General features: G+C 54.8%; 1 long non-coding RNA gene across 1 annotated transcript; it reads right to left on the reverse strand.

Annotated features, from left to right (window-relative positions):
• Nucleotides 1-7,305: 7,305 nt before the first annotated feature.
• On the reverse strand, nt 7,306-8,499 carry LOC116648758. Its single transcript, XR_004302566.1, has 3 exons — nt 8,362-8,499; nt 7,584-7,756; nt 7,306-7,504 (listed from the first exon to the last, which is right to left on the reverse strand). It is a non-coding gene; the product is annotated as an uncharacterized LOC116648758 (long non-coding RNA).
• Nucleotides 8,500-9,870: the final 1,371 nt, after the last annotated feature.

The following is a 9,870-nucleotide window of genomic DNA, read 5'->3' on the forward strand; positions in this document are numbered from 1 at the left end:
GTCCCTGCTGGCCTGGAAATGTTCTAGATGTAGATGTGGGTGTGGTGATATGGTATATAGACAAGTAAAAATCCTCAAGCTGCCCACCTAAGCTTTGTGTACTTTGCGTGTGCTGTTCTCACTTGGAAATGCTCTTGTGGAGGGACACCTGGGTGGCTCATTCGGTTGAGGGTCTGCCTTCGGCTCGGGTCATGGTCCTGGGGTCCTGGGGTCGAGCCCCGCGTCGGGCTCTCTGCATAGGATAAACTACTTAATGCAAACCCGGGGACTTAAAAGTCTCAGGCCCCACAGAAGTGAAGCCCCCGGAGGCAGAGAAAGATACAGGCAGGAACACTCAGAGACTGGCAGGAGAAAGAGATAAGCACACCGAGAGACACAGAATGAGAGATAGAGAGAAAGGGACAGAGTGCAGGAGACATCCATGCATTTATCTGCCCTCCTCCAGGTATGTGTTCTGGGTCCGATCAAGATGGGTGCTGGGGACGCAGTGGGGTCCGGACATGGCCCCATCCCCCAAGGAGTTCCTGGCTGTGAAAGAAATTCTAGACATCCAGAGGGAGTGGGGCCAGGCTTTAAGGCAGGTCAGCCCCCTCTTCCCCAGGAGCTGGGGTTTCCCCCCTCTCTCCCCACCTCCCTCAAGAATCCAGAGATGAAACGCGATGGGTCAGCCTAGAGAAAGCACAGACTGGGCAGGGGGTGGGGGGAACCCCCAATGCAAAGGGCCAACTCCAGGACAGGTGCACTGGGCCCCTCTCAAACACCACTCTTCCTCCGCGCTCCCTCAAGGGCCTCGCTCTATCTGAGGACAGGGGCTGTGGAGAGATGCTGGGCTTGGCACAAGGTTCAAACCCCGTCTGCCACGACTAGCTGTAGAACCTGGGGCAAGTCATTTAACTTCTCTGGGCCTCAGTCTGCTCTTTCGAAAATGGGAGGAAGATGGTCCAAAATATAGGTCAGGTATGGCGAGTCCCACAGATCAGGAGAGGACCCCATTGAAAAGATAGCTCTCCCAGATCCCAGGAGAAAGGGGCACGCCGTGCAGGGCCACACACGGGGATGCACCAGGGCTGGTCAGGAGGCCGTGGGGAAGGAATGGGGGGCAGGAGGCTTTGCTGTGGCTGCCGTGGGAAAGAGCGGGTGAGGCTACTTTGAATAACTCAAGTGGGCTTTTGGGTGTAGAGACCGTCCCTAATTGTCTGATGCCTGGCCATGTGGTGATTAGGGCAGGTGGATAACGGCCTGGAGCAGGAGAGCCCCGTCAAGCTGGTGGTTGAGGTGCGGGCTCTGGATTCATTAGTTTGTTCATGAAAAGCATGCCCCCAGAGAAGTTGTTTGCTATCTGTAATTAGCTAGCCCTGGGAGGGGTGGCCTCTCCAGGGTCAACAAGACGCCAAGATAGCAAGGCATCAAAAATACAGAATAAAAAAAATATGGTTAATACTAGGGAATAACAGCACCTCTGCCATCTGTCTGGAGATTAAACCAGTTAGGGTCAGGTGGCAAGAGCTCAGTATAGAATCCGAAGCCACATCTCACCTCCTCTGGGAAGCCTTCCTGGGCTGGCCCCACCTGGCACCTCTCCTGCCTGACCCCGACTGCCAGGCCTCCCCTGAACACTCTCAGACGCCTTTTTTCTATATCATGAGCTCTCACACAGTTCTGGGGGGCCAGAGGTCTCCCTAGTCTGGGCTGATGGGTGAAGAGTGAGCAGCTCAGCCTGAATCAAAGAATTTTTTTTAAAGATTTATTTGTTTATTTGAGAGAGAGAGAGAGAGCATGAGCACAGGGGGCAGGGGGGACGTTGTAGAGCAGAGGGAGAGGATCAAGCAGACTCCCCACCGAGCAGGGGGCCCGATGCGGGGCTCGATCCTAGGACCCTGGGATCATGACCTGAGCCGAAGGCAGACGCTTAACGGACTGAGCCGCCCAGGCGCCCCCAAAGACGATTTTTAAAGAAGTGAATGAAAACAATCATATACCCCTCCTGGATACTCAGCCCATCTGGTGGCACAATGTGACTGGGAAAGATCCTTCAGAGAAGTCAGAGCAGGTGAGGGGTATTCTATCCTTATAGGGCATCTTGAATACTGTTTCAAGAAAGGCACACACCTCCTCAAACCCACCCCTCAAGCCCAGGCAAGAATCAGAACGAGAGGGTCTGCTTTCAGGAGAGGGTGCAATGGGCATTTTGGTGGTCAGAGCATCCAGAGGGCTTAGTTCCAGAATGTTCCCTCGCTGCATTTGGGGCCTGGAAAGAAGGAGGAGACTAGGGTCTTTACAGAGGCAATTAGGTCAAAACGAAGTGAACTGGTGCCCTCATAAGAAGTGGAGATTAGGATGCAGACATACACAGAAGGGTGACCACGAGAGGACGCAGGGAGAAGGCGGCCGTCCCGTCTGCAAGCCAAGGAGAGGGGCCTCGGGAGGAACCAACCATTTAAGACTCAAGGCTGATCGGATCGCAAGGATGACACTGAAGGCATTCACCTCAGACTGCCAGCCTCCAGAACAACGAGACAATAACTTCCTATTGTCTGAGCCCCCCGGTCTGGGGTCCTTTGCTGTGGCCGCCTGAGCTGACTAGTACACCCTCTGGAAACCTTCTTTCCAGAAGCAGAAGCTGTGGTTGGAAGATACAAGTGACCTTCGCACAGAGGGGCCTGATGGTCAAGGTCAGGTCAGTGGTTCTCATGCTTGGCAGGCTCATTATAACACCAATCGCAGGTCCCACCCCAGTGTCAGAGTCAGCCGATTTGGGGCGAGGCCTGGAAATCTGCATTGCTAACAGGTCTGTTCTCCTCTGGGGCTGATGCTGCTGGTCCAGGGACCACACTTTGAGAACCAATGTTTTCCGTGCTCATTAAACTCTGACAACCCCTGGCCCGACAGCTGGAGCCCCCGGTGCGAGAGTCACTTGCAAAGATGGGCCGTCTGGTTCAGGGTTTCTCAAGCTCTGCTGTGCATCAGAAGCTCCTGGGAAGACCCCCACTCCTGGGTCCTACACCGGGGCCTCTGGTCTGGGATATGGCCCGGGCAGTGAGATTTAGAAACCCCCATGGGTTCTACTGCGCAGCTAGGGTTGACAAGAACTCATCACACTCCAGTGCGCAGGTATGACATTTGCATCCATTCTATTCCATCCTCTTCCCTCCATTTTCAAATGCTGTTCCTGCCCCTACGAAATCAATTTCACACCCACCGATGGGTCACAGCCTGCAATTTGAAAAGTGCTGGGAGAGCGTGAAGGCTGAGTAGGAAGGGCCAGCATCCTCCCAGGGTCAGTTACTGGCGGGCTTCACACAAGGCGGGACAGCTGGGATTGTGTTTCCGGAAGCTCCCCGGCAGGCCGGCGGGCAAGCAGGCAGTCTGTGGGTGGCCGAAGGGCAAAGGCCAGGGCTTTCAGCCTTCCTGCTTTTGCATCCACCACCCGGAACACATCTCCCTTTGAGAGAAGAGAACAGGTTCAAGTCTGGCCTCATCTCCTCCAGGAAGCCCTCCTGATTACATCCCCTTTCCCAGGATCGCAGATGCTGGTGTCCTGTCGGTCCCGCCTCCCAAGGCCAATGCCCAGCCAAAGCCGGCAGCTCAGGAATGTGGAGACCAGAAGGAACGAGGGAGTAGATAACCCAGGCCCAGCGGGAGACCCCGGCCCGGCCTCGCCCGCCTCCCACCCTGCATCCTGTCAGCTGCCCTGCCCGCCCAGTGGGACCTGCCTGGCGCCACAGGGATCAGGCCCGCTGAGGGTTCCAGGCATGGGTGGAGGAGGTCTGCCCAAGGCAGGGAGTGGCCAAACGTGGTGTAGGAATGGAGACTGGCAAAACCCAGGAGGAAGAGAGCTCCCCGCCCAGCAGTGTTCCCAACTCAGGCTCTTGGAAGGGCTCCTGGGCACGATGGGCTGGAGGAGGTGAGCCGATAAGGGTGTGCAGGAGGGAGCACTGCCGAGAGCCAGGCAGAGGGAGTACGGACTGGGCAAGAGGAGTGTGGATAGCTCTGCCCACCAGCTCCCGGAGCCAGCACGGCGAACAACTGGGGTGCCCAGCCCCGGGAAGAGAGGGCCTTGCTTTGGGGAGTGTACCCCACAGCTAGGGCCATCACCGTATCAGAGAGTGGGGTGGCTGGTAGGGTGAAATGCCCTAGAGGCCTCCGCTCCAGGCCGTAATGCTGGTGGGTGAGCTTGCGCACCCCCAAAAGACTCAGTTTGCTCACCTGGGTAGCCAGATCGTTTAGGGAGCCATGAATACCTATGCGAGTCCATCCCGTATCCTGCCCCTCACAGCTCGCCAGGCTGTAAGCCAAAGTAGGCAGAGAGCTGCCTTCTCTTCGAGTGAATATACTAGAGGGGCAGGAGGTCTGGAGGGAAGATTTCCCTGCCCCGGGGATGGGAGAGTTCCCCGTGGGTCCAGGAGCAGATTACCGCTGGGCAAGCACCCCCAGAGATGGCCCCGGGCTCCCCAGCCTCATCACAGTCCTGGGGTACACAAAGGCACAGAGGCTCCAATAAGGCTGGCGAGGCCAGGGGCCACCTGGGTTTTGGTTAGGGACGGAGGGTGGGGACAGAGAGAGCCAGTGACTAGGATGGAATTTACTGCCGCCCGCCCACATGACAGGGGCTCCGAGTTACAAGTACATAGATCCACAGGAGATCCAAAGAGTGCTCTTTCTGGCGGTCCGAGTTTGTAGACAGGGCTCCTGACCCCTGTGTTTATACTTGGGATAATAATATCCCCAATCGCAAATGGAGATGTGCTTTGTAAACTGTCAAGTGTCAAACAAATGAAAGGCGTGTTCTGGATTCATCCATCCTGGGTCCCTGGGGAGAGGGGGGCGTGCAGAGTCTGCCCGGCTAGCAATGTTCTCCCCCAGACAGCAGCAGACAGCTCAGGAGGCGATGTGGGAACAGCACGGGGCAGAACAGCACAGCCTGTCCGGGACACCCACCCCCTGGCTCGCACCGGCCAAGGACCCAGACTGACAAATGACTCAGACACACAAACACCCAGGCCTGGGCAGAGGCGAGGCGTTGCGCAGAGGTTGCTGGATCAGAGACGAGGAGCTCGAGAACTGCGGCATGGAGGAGGGGGTGGTGCTTGTGAGAAGGGGGCTTCCCCTGGGCCTCCCCCCTCTCTCCCTCCAGCCTCACTCATCTGCTTTGGTCGCCTAAACGGTGTCACGGACCCCATCCTGCGTTGGAGAATGGGCTGTCTACCTGATGCTTACAGACACGGGTTTTCAATCTTAAAGGCTCATGGAGACCCCGTCTCCATTTTTCTGGGGTTAATTACCGTTGATGTCACCATTATTGGGTATTACTAGGTGATCCGCCCAAGCTCATGATGACAGCCGCCCCCTCTGCACCCCCAGCCTCCTCCTAGCACCCCAGCCTGGGAGATGCAGAAACACCCTGCACTGGAATCCAGCCACCTTCCCAGCTCCCAAAAACCGCCTCTGAGTACCGCCTGTTCCTCCCTCAGGCCCAGACCCGCAGCTTCCCATCAATCGACTTTTAACTACAGACCCTTTACCTCCAGCGAAGTCTGACATCTGTCCCCTTGGCAGGCTCCCTTCCTCTCCTGGCCCATGCTCAGAGAGGTCCCCAGCTGCCTCTGGGCAGGGACGAGCCACAGAAGGCCTTTCTCATTTTCTGGCCAAAGTGTTGGCTCCGGGTGCTGCCCAGTGAGCCCCCATCCTTCCCCCCCCAACCTCCACCTGCTCTGGTTGGGTCACCAGCATGAGGCAGGGCCTCTCCCCTGGGGCTGCCTGTCCTGGTTGTGCCCCAGGCCTCCCCCCGCCGGCCCTCAAGGACGTCCCTTCTTCCCTGCCCCTCTCCCTCCCCCTCATGCCCTGTCCTTCCTATAATCTTAATAGTGGGAGCCACCCTCGGGCTCATCTCTCCCCTCATGATCTTCACCTGCGTTGTCCACCCCACGTGGCCATTGGCCACACGTGGCTACTGAGCTCTCGAAATGCAACCAGTCTAAATTGAGATGGGCTTTAAATGTAACTTCCACGCCAGTTTTGTCGTTTGTTTGTTTGTTTGTTTTAGTGTAATTGACATATAACATTGTTTTAGTTTCAGGGGCACAAGATGGTAACTTGGTATTTGTACATATTGCCGTCACCACAGTAAGTCGGATTAACAATCCATCACTGGCTGTAGTGACAACCTTTTCTGTCATGATGAGAACTTTTAAGATCTGCTCTCTTAGCAACTTCTAAATATACCATACGGCATTGTTAACTGGGGTGACCGAGCTGTACGTGACGTCACCAGGGCTCATTTATCTTAGAACTGGAAGTTTGTACCTTTTGACCCCTTTCCCCCATTTCACCCCACCTCTGTCCCCTGTGTCTGTGAGCTTGGGTTTATTTATTTATTTAGATTTCACATGTAAGTGAGGTCATACAGTATTTGTCTTTCTCTGTCTGACTTATCTCACTAAGCATAACGGCCTCAAGGTCCATCCATGTCTTTGCAAATAGCAGGAATTCCTTTCTTTTTTATGGCTGAATAACATTCCATTGTGTGTGTGTGTGTGTGTGTGTGTGTGTGTGTAACATTTTCTTTGTCTCTTCCTCATTGATGGCTACGTAGGTTGCTTCTCTGTCATAGAGATTGTAAATAATGCTGCAAAGAACATGGGGTGCAATGTCTTGTCTTTTCTTTTCTTTTAAGATTTTATTTATTTATTTGACAGAGACACAGCGAGAGAGGGAACACAAGCAGGGGGAGTGGGAGAGGGAGAAGCAGGCTTCCCACCGAGCAGGGAGCCTGACGCAGGGCTCGATCCCAGGACCCTGGGCTCATGACCCGAGCCGAAGGCAGACACTCGACGACTGAGCCACCCAGGAGCCCCCAGATGTCTTTTCAAAGTAGCATTCTTGTTTCCTTCAGATCAATATCCAGAGGTGGCATTGCTGGGTCATATGATATTTGTTGCCCATGCCAGTTTTAAGACTCGGTACAATAAAAGGAATGTAGAACATCTCCATAACTTTTATATCAATTACATGTTCAGATGATAATATTTTAAATTTTTTTTTTTTTTTTAAGATTGTATTTATTTGCGAGAGAGAGAATGAGAGACAGAGAGCATGAGAGGGAGGAGCAGACTCCCCGCTGAGCAGGGAGCCCGATGCGGGACTCGATCCCGGGACTCCAGGATCATGACCTGAGCCGAAGGCAGTCGCTTAACCAACTGAGCCACCCAGGCGCCCCAGATGATAATATTTTAGATATAGTCAGTTAAATATAGCATATGATCAGGATTAATTTTACTTACATTTTCTTTATTTTGTGAGGCTACTGGAAAATTTAAAATCAGAAGAGGGGCAGGTTCTGGCCTTCATGTCTGCAGCTGGGTCTCTCCGATGAGCGAGGATGGGTCGGATCGGGGGAAGGGGTCCTTCACTTGGCCTTGCTGCTGATTCTCTCCAAAAGTGTCTACACTCGGACCCACGCTCCCGACCAGCATTCCGCTCCTTCCCAAACCTCAGTTGGGTCCATCTGAAAAATTCATGCTCTCCTTACCAGTGTAACCTTGACTTTATTTCCTACGGGACTGGCTGAAAGGACCCTTACTCACACGGAGGTGGAGATGACTGAAAGCAGAGGGCCCCATGCGCTGGGAGGGAGCACAGCACGGGTCCCAGGTCCGATGCACACCAAGCTCTTCCCAGGCTAACCCTAAAGCAAATGCTTGTCTCTCTCTTTCTCTCTCTCTGGTTCCAGGTCCCACGCAGACAGCCGCATCCAGTACTGGACAGACAAAAGGACCATGTGTAGACAGGGGGGAAACAGAAACCACACCCAGACTTCCGGGGGTCGGTTCACATCAGCAGCTTCTGCCCCCCAGCTCCCGGAGGGCACAACTGTGCTATTATCCAACACTCTTGGACGACACGGGAGACAGAAATGGGTCCATCCTCAAAGTACCCTCAGTGATGGCCAGGCCAGAGGGGCCTAAGATGAAGCGCCAAGCCCAAACACAAAGGCTCCCACCAACGCCCCTCAGAGGGGCTGGGGGCAGGGATGCCGAGGGCACAGATCTGCAGGGACAGAAGCTGAGACTAGGGAGCCTTGCCAACGTCCAGCCCTCCAGGCAAGTCTGGGAGCTAGGGAACAGCTCCACCGGCCAGAAAGGAGGCCAGCCAAAAGGAAGGAGAGTGTCAGAGCCGTTGAACTGGGTCATAGAGGGCCTTGAAGGCCATACTCAGAAGTCTGGACTTTATCTGGGAGACAATTGAGGGTTTCCAGGCAAATCAGTAAGATGCTCAGAGTCCTGCGGGGCTGACGGCTCTGTCCTTTCTAAACAGGTGCACCTAGAGGACTTGGAAGACGGAGATGGCCTGTCAGTGACTCACCTGGATGCCCGGCAGTGAGTGGGCGGGGGAGGCTTGTCGGTGATAATTGGGAAGCCAGGCTCACCCAGCCGGAGATGCATCACGCAGCCCTCCGTGGGCGGTTCTACCTTCACGACTTTATTTAACCTACGCAGCTATGCAGGGAGGTGGGCATAGAGCAATTGACGACTGCTGGGTTTCTGGAATGTATGAGGGAATGAATGAACGAATGTTGACTAATAACTGTAACCCCCGGTCCTTAACATTACGTATTGAATGCCCTGGGCTAAATTGCACTGAAGACTCAGTTCTGTGGGTGGGTTCAGAACCGAAGCCCCTTTTGCGGTGTACAGAGTCTTGGATGCAAGTTATTGGAGCGGCTGCCTCAAGCACAGGGTGCTAAGAAGAATGGGGGTCCCAGGTGGGGGTGGAGCACAGGGCCCTGGCCGTGCAGGGAGAGGTCTGGCCCAGCAGCCCCGAGTCTCTCCCTGAAAGCCCCCCTCCGCACCTCTCCTGGATCCCTGGGCAGCAAGAACTCTCCTTCTGGCTCTAGCCTCCCTCCCGGTCCTGGAATTAATAAAGACTCTGAGCAGACTGCGGTTTGCAAGTCTGAAAGCCGGTTCCTGCCCACGTCACTGCCCCAAGAGGAGTGGGGCCCAGCTCCTCCCCAGCACCCCCTCCGTTCCCCCTTCCCAGGAAGGGGCAGGCACGCAGATGCACCCCCTCCCTGGCTTCCCCTTCCCACAGGCAGGCTCACCCTAGGCACTGAGCCTCCAGACCCCGACCCTGAGCAGCCCCTACCCCCACCAACAAAGACCAGTTTGGGCGCATAACCTCTATCAGCTACCCCAAAGTCCCCCCAAATAACACACCCTCGAAGCAAGAGCTTACATTTACTGGGCAATCAGCTTCCAGCCTGTTCTCTTCGTGTGCCCACCCCTCTTCCAAATTCCTGGAGTGGCCACTGCCCGAGACCAGAGGGAGAGGCAGGGATGACCTGGGGTCCCAAGGTGGCCCGGCAGAGGGTCGAACTTAGACTTACACTAAATACAGGAGTGGTCCTTGCAGGATGAGTGGTAGAAATAGTAGCGTGAATACTAGTACTAACACCAAATGAGAACGGAGCGTTTTGGATCTGGCAGGCATTGTACAGAAATATATGATCACATTTTATTTATCTCTGCAATCACCCTCCTAGGCAGGGATATTTATCACCACCTGACGTGAGATGAAACTGAAGCTCTATAAAGAGCTCACCCCAGTAGAAAGCACTAGAGTTAGAATTTAATGCTAGGTTCACCTGAGTCCAATGCATGGCCTGGCTGTTGAACTCGAGACGGCCACGGGGCTCCTGGCTGGAGGAGGGGTCCTTTAGCTCCCTTGCTCAGAACTGTGGTTGTGGCTCCCCGTCATTCTCCATCTGGGGGCAGGGAAAAGCTCAGAGAACTTGTGGCCTCGACTTTTTCCCCCTCAGAGGCTCTGATGAAGGCAAGTATCCATTTCCCTCCCCGATCCTCTGGCTCCCGAATT

This window comes from Phoca vitulina, unplaced genomic scaffold (assembly GCF_004348235.1).
Source record: "Phoca vitulina isolate PV1807 unplaced genomic scaffold, GSC_HSeal_1.0 scaffold45, whole genome shotgun sequence".
Classification (NCBI taxonomy): Eukaryota; Metazoa; Chordata; class Mammalia; order Carnivora; family Phocidae; genus Phoca; species Phoca vitulina.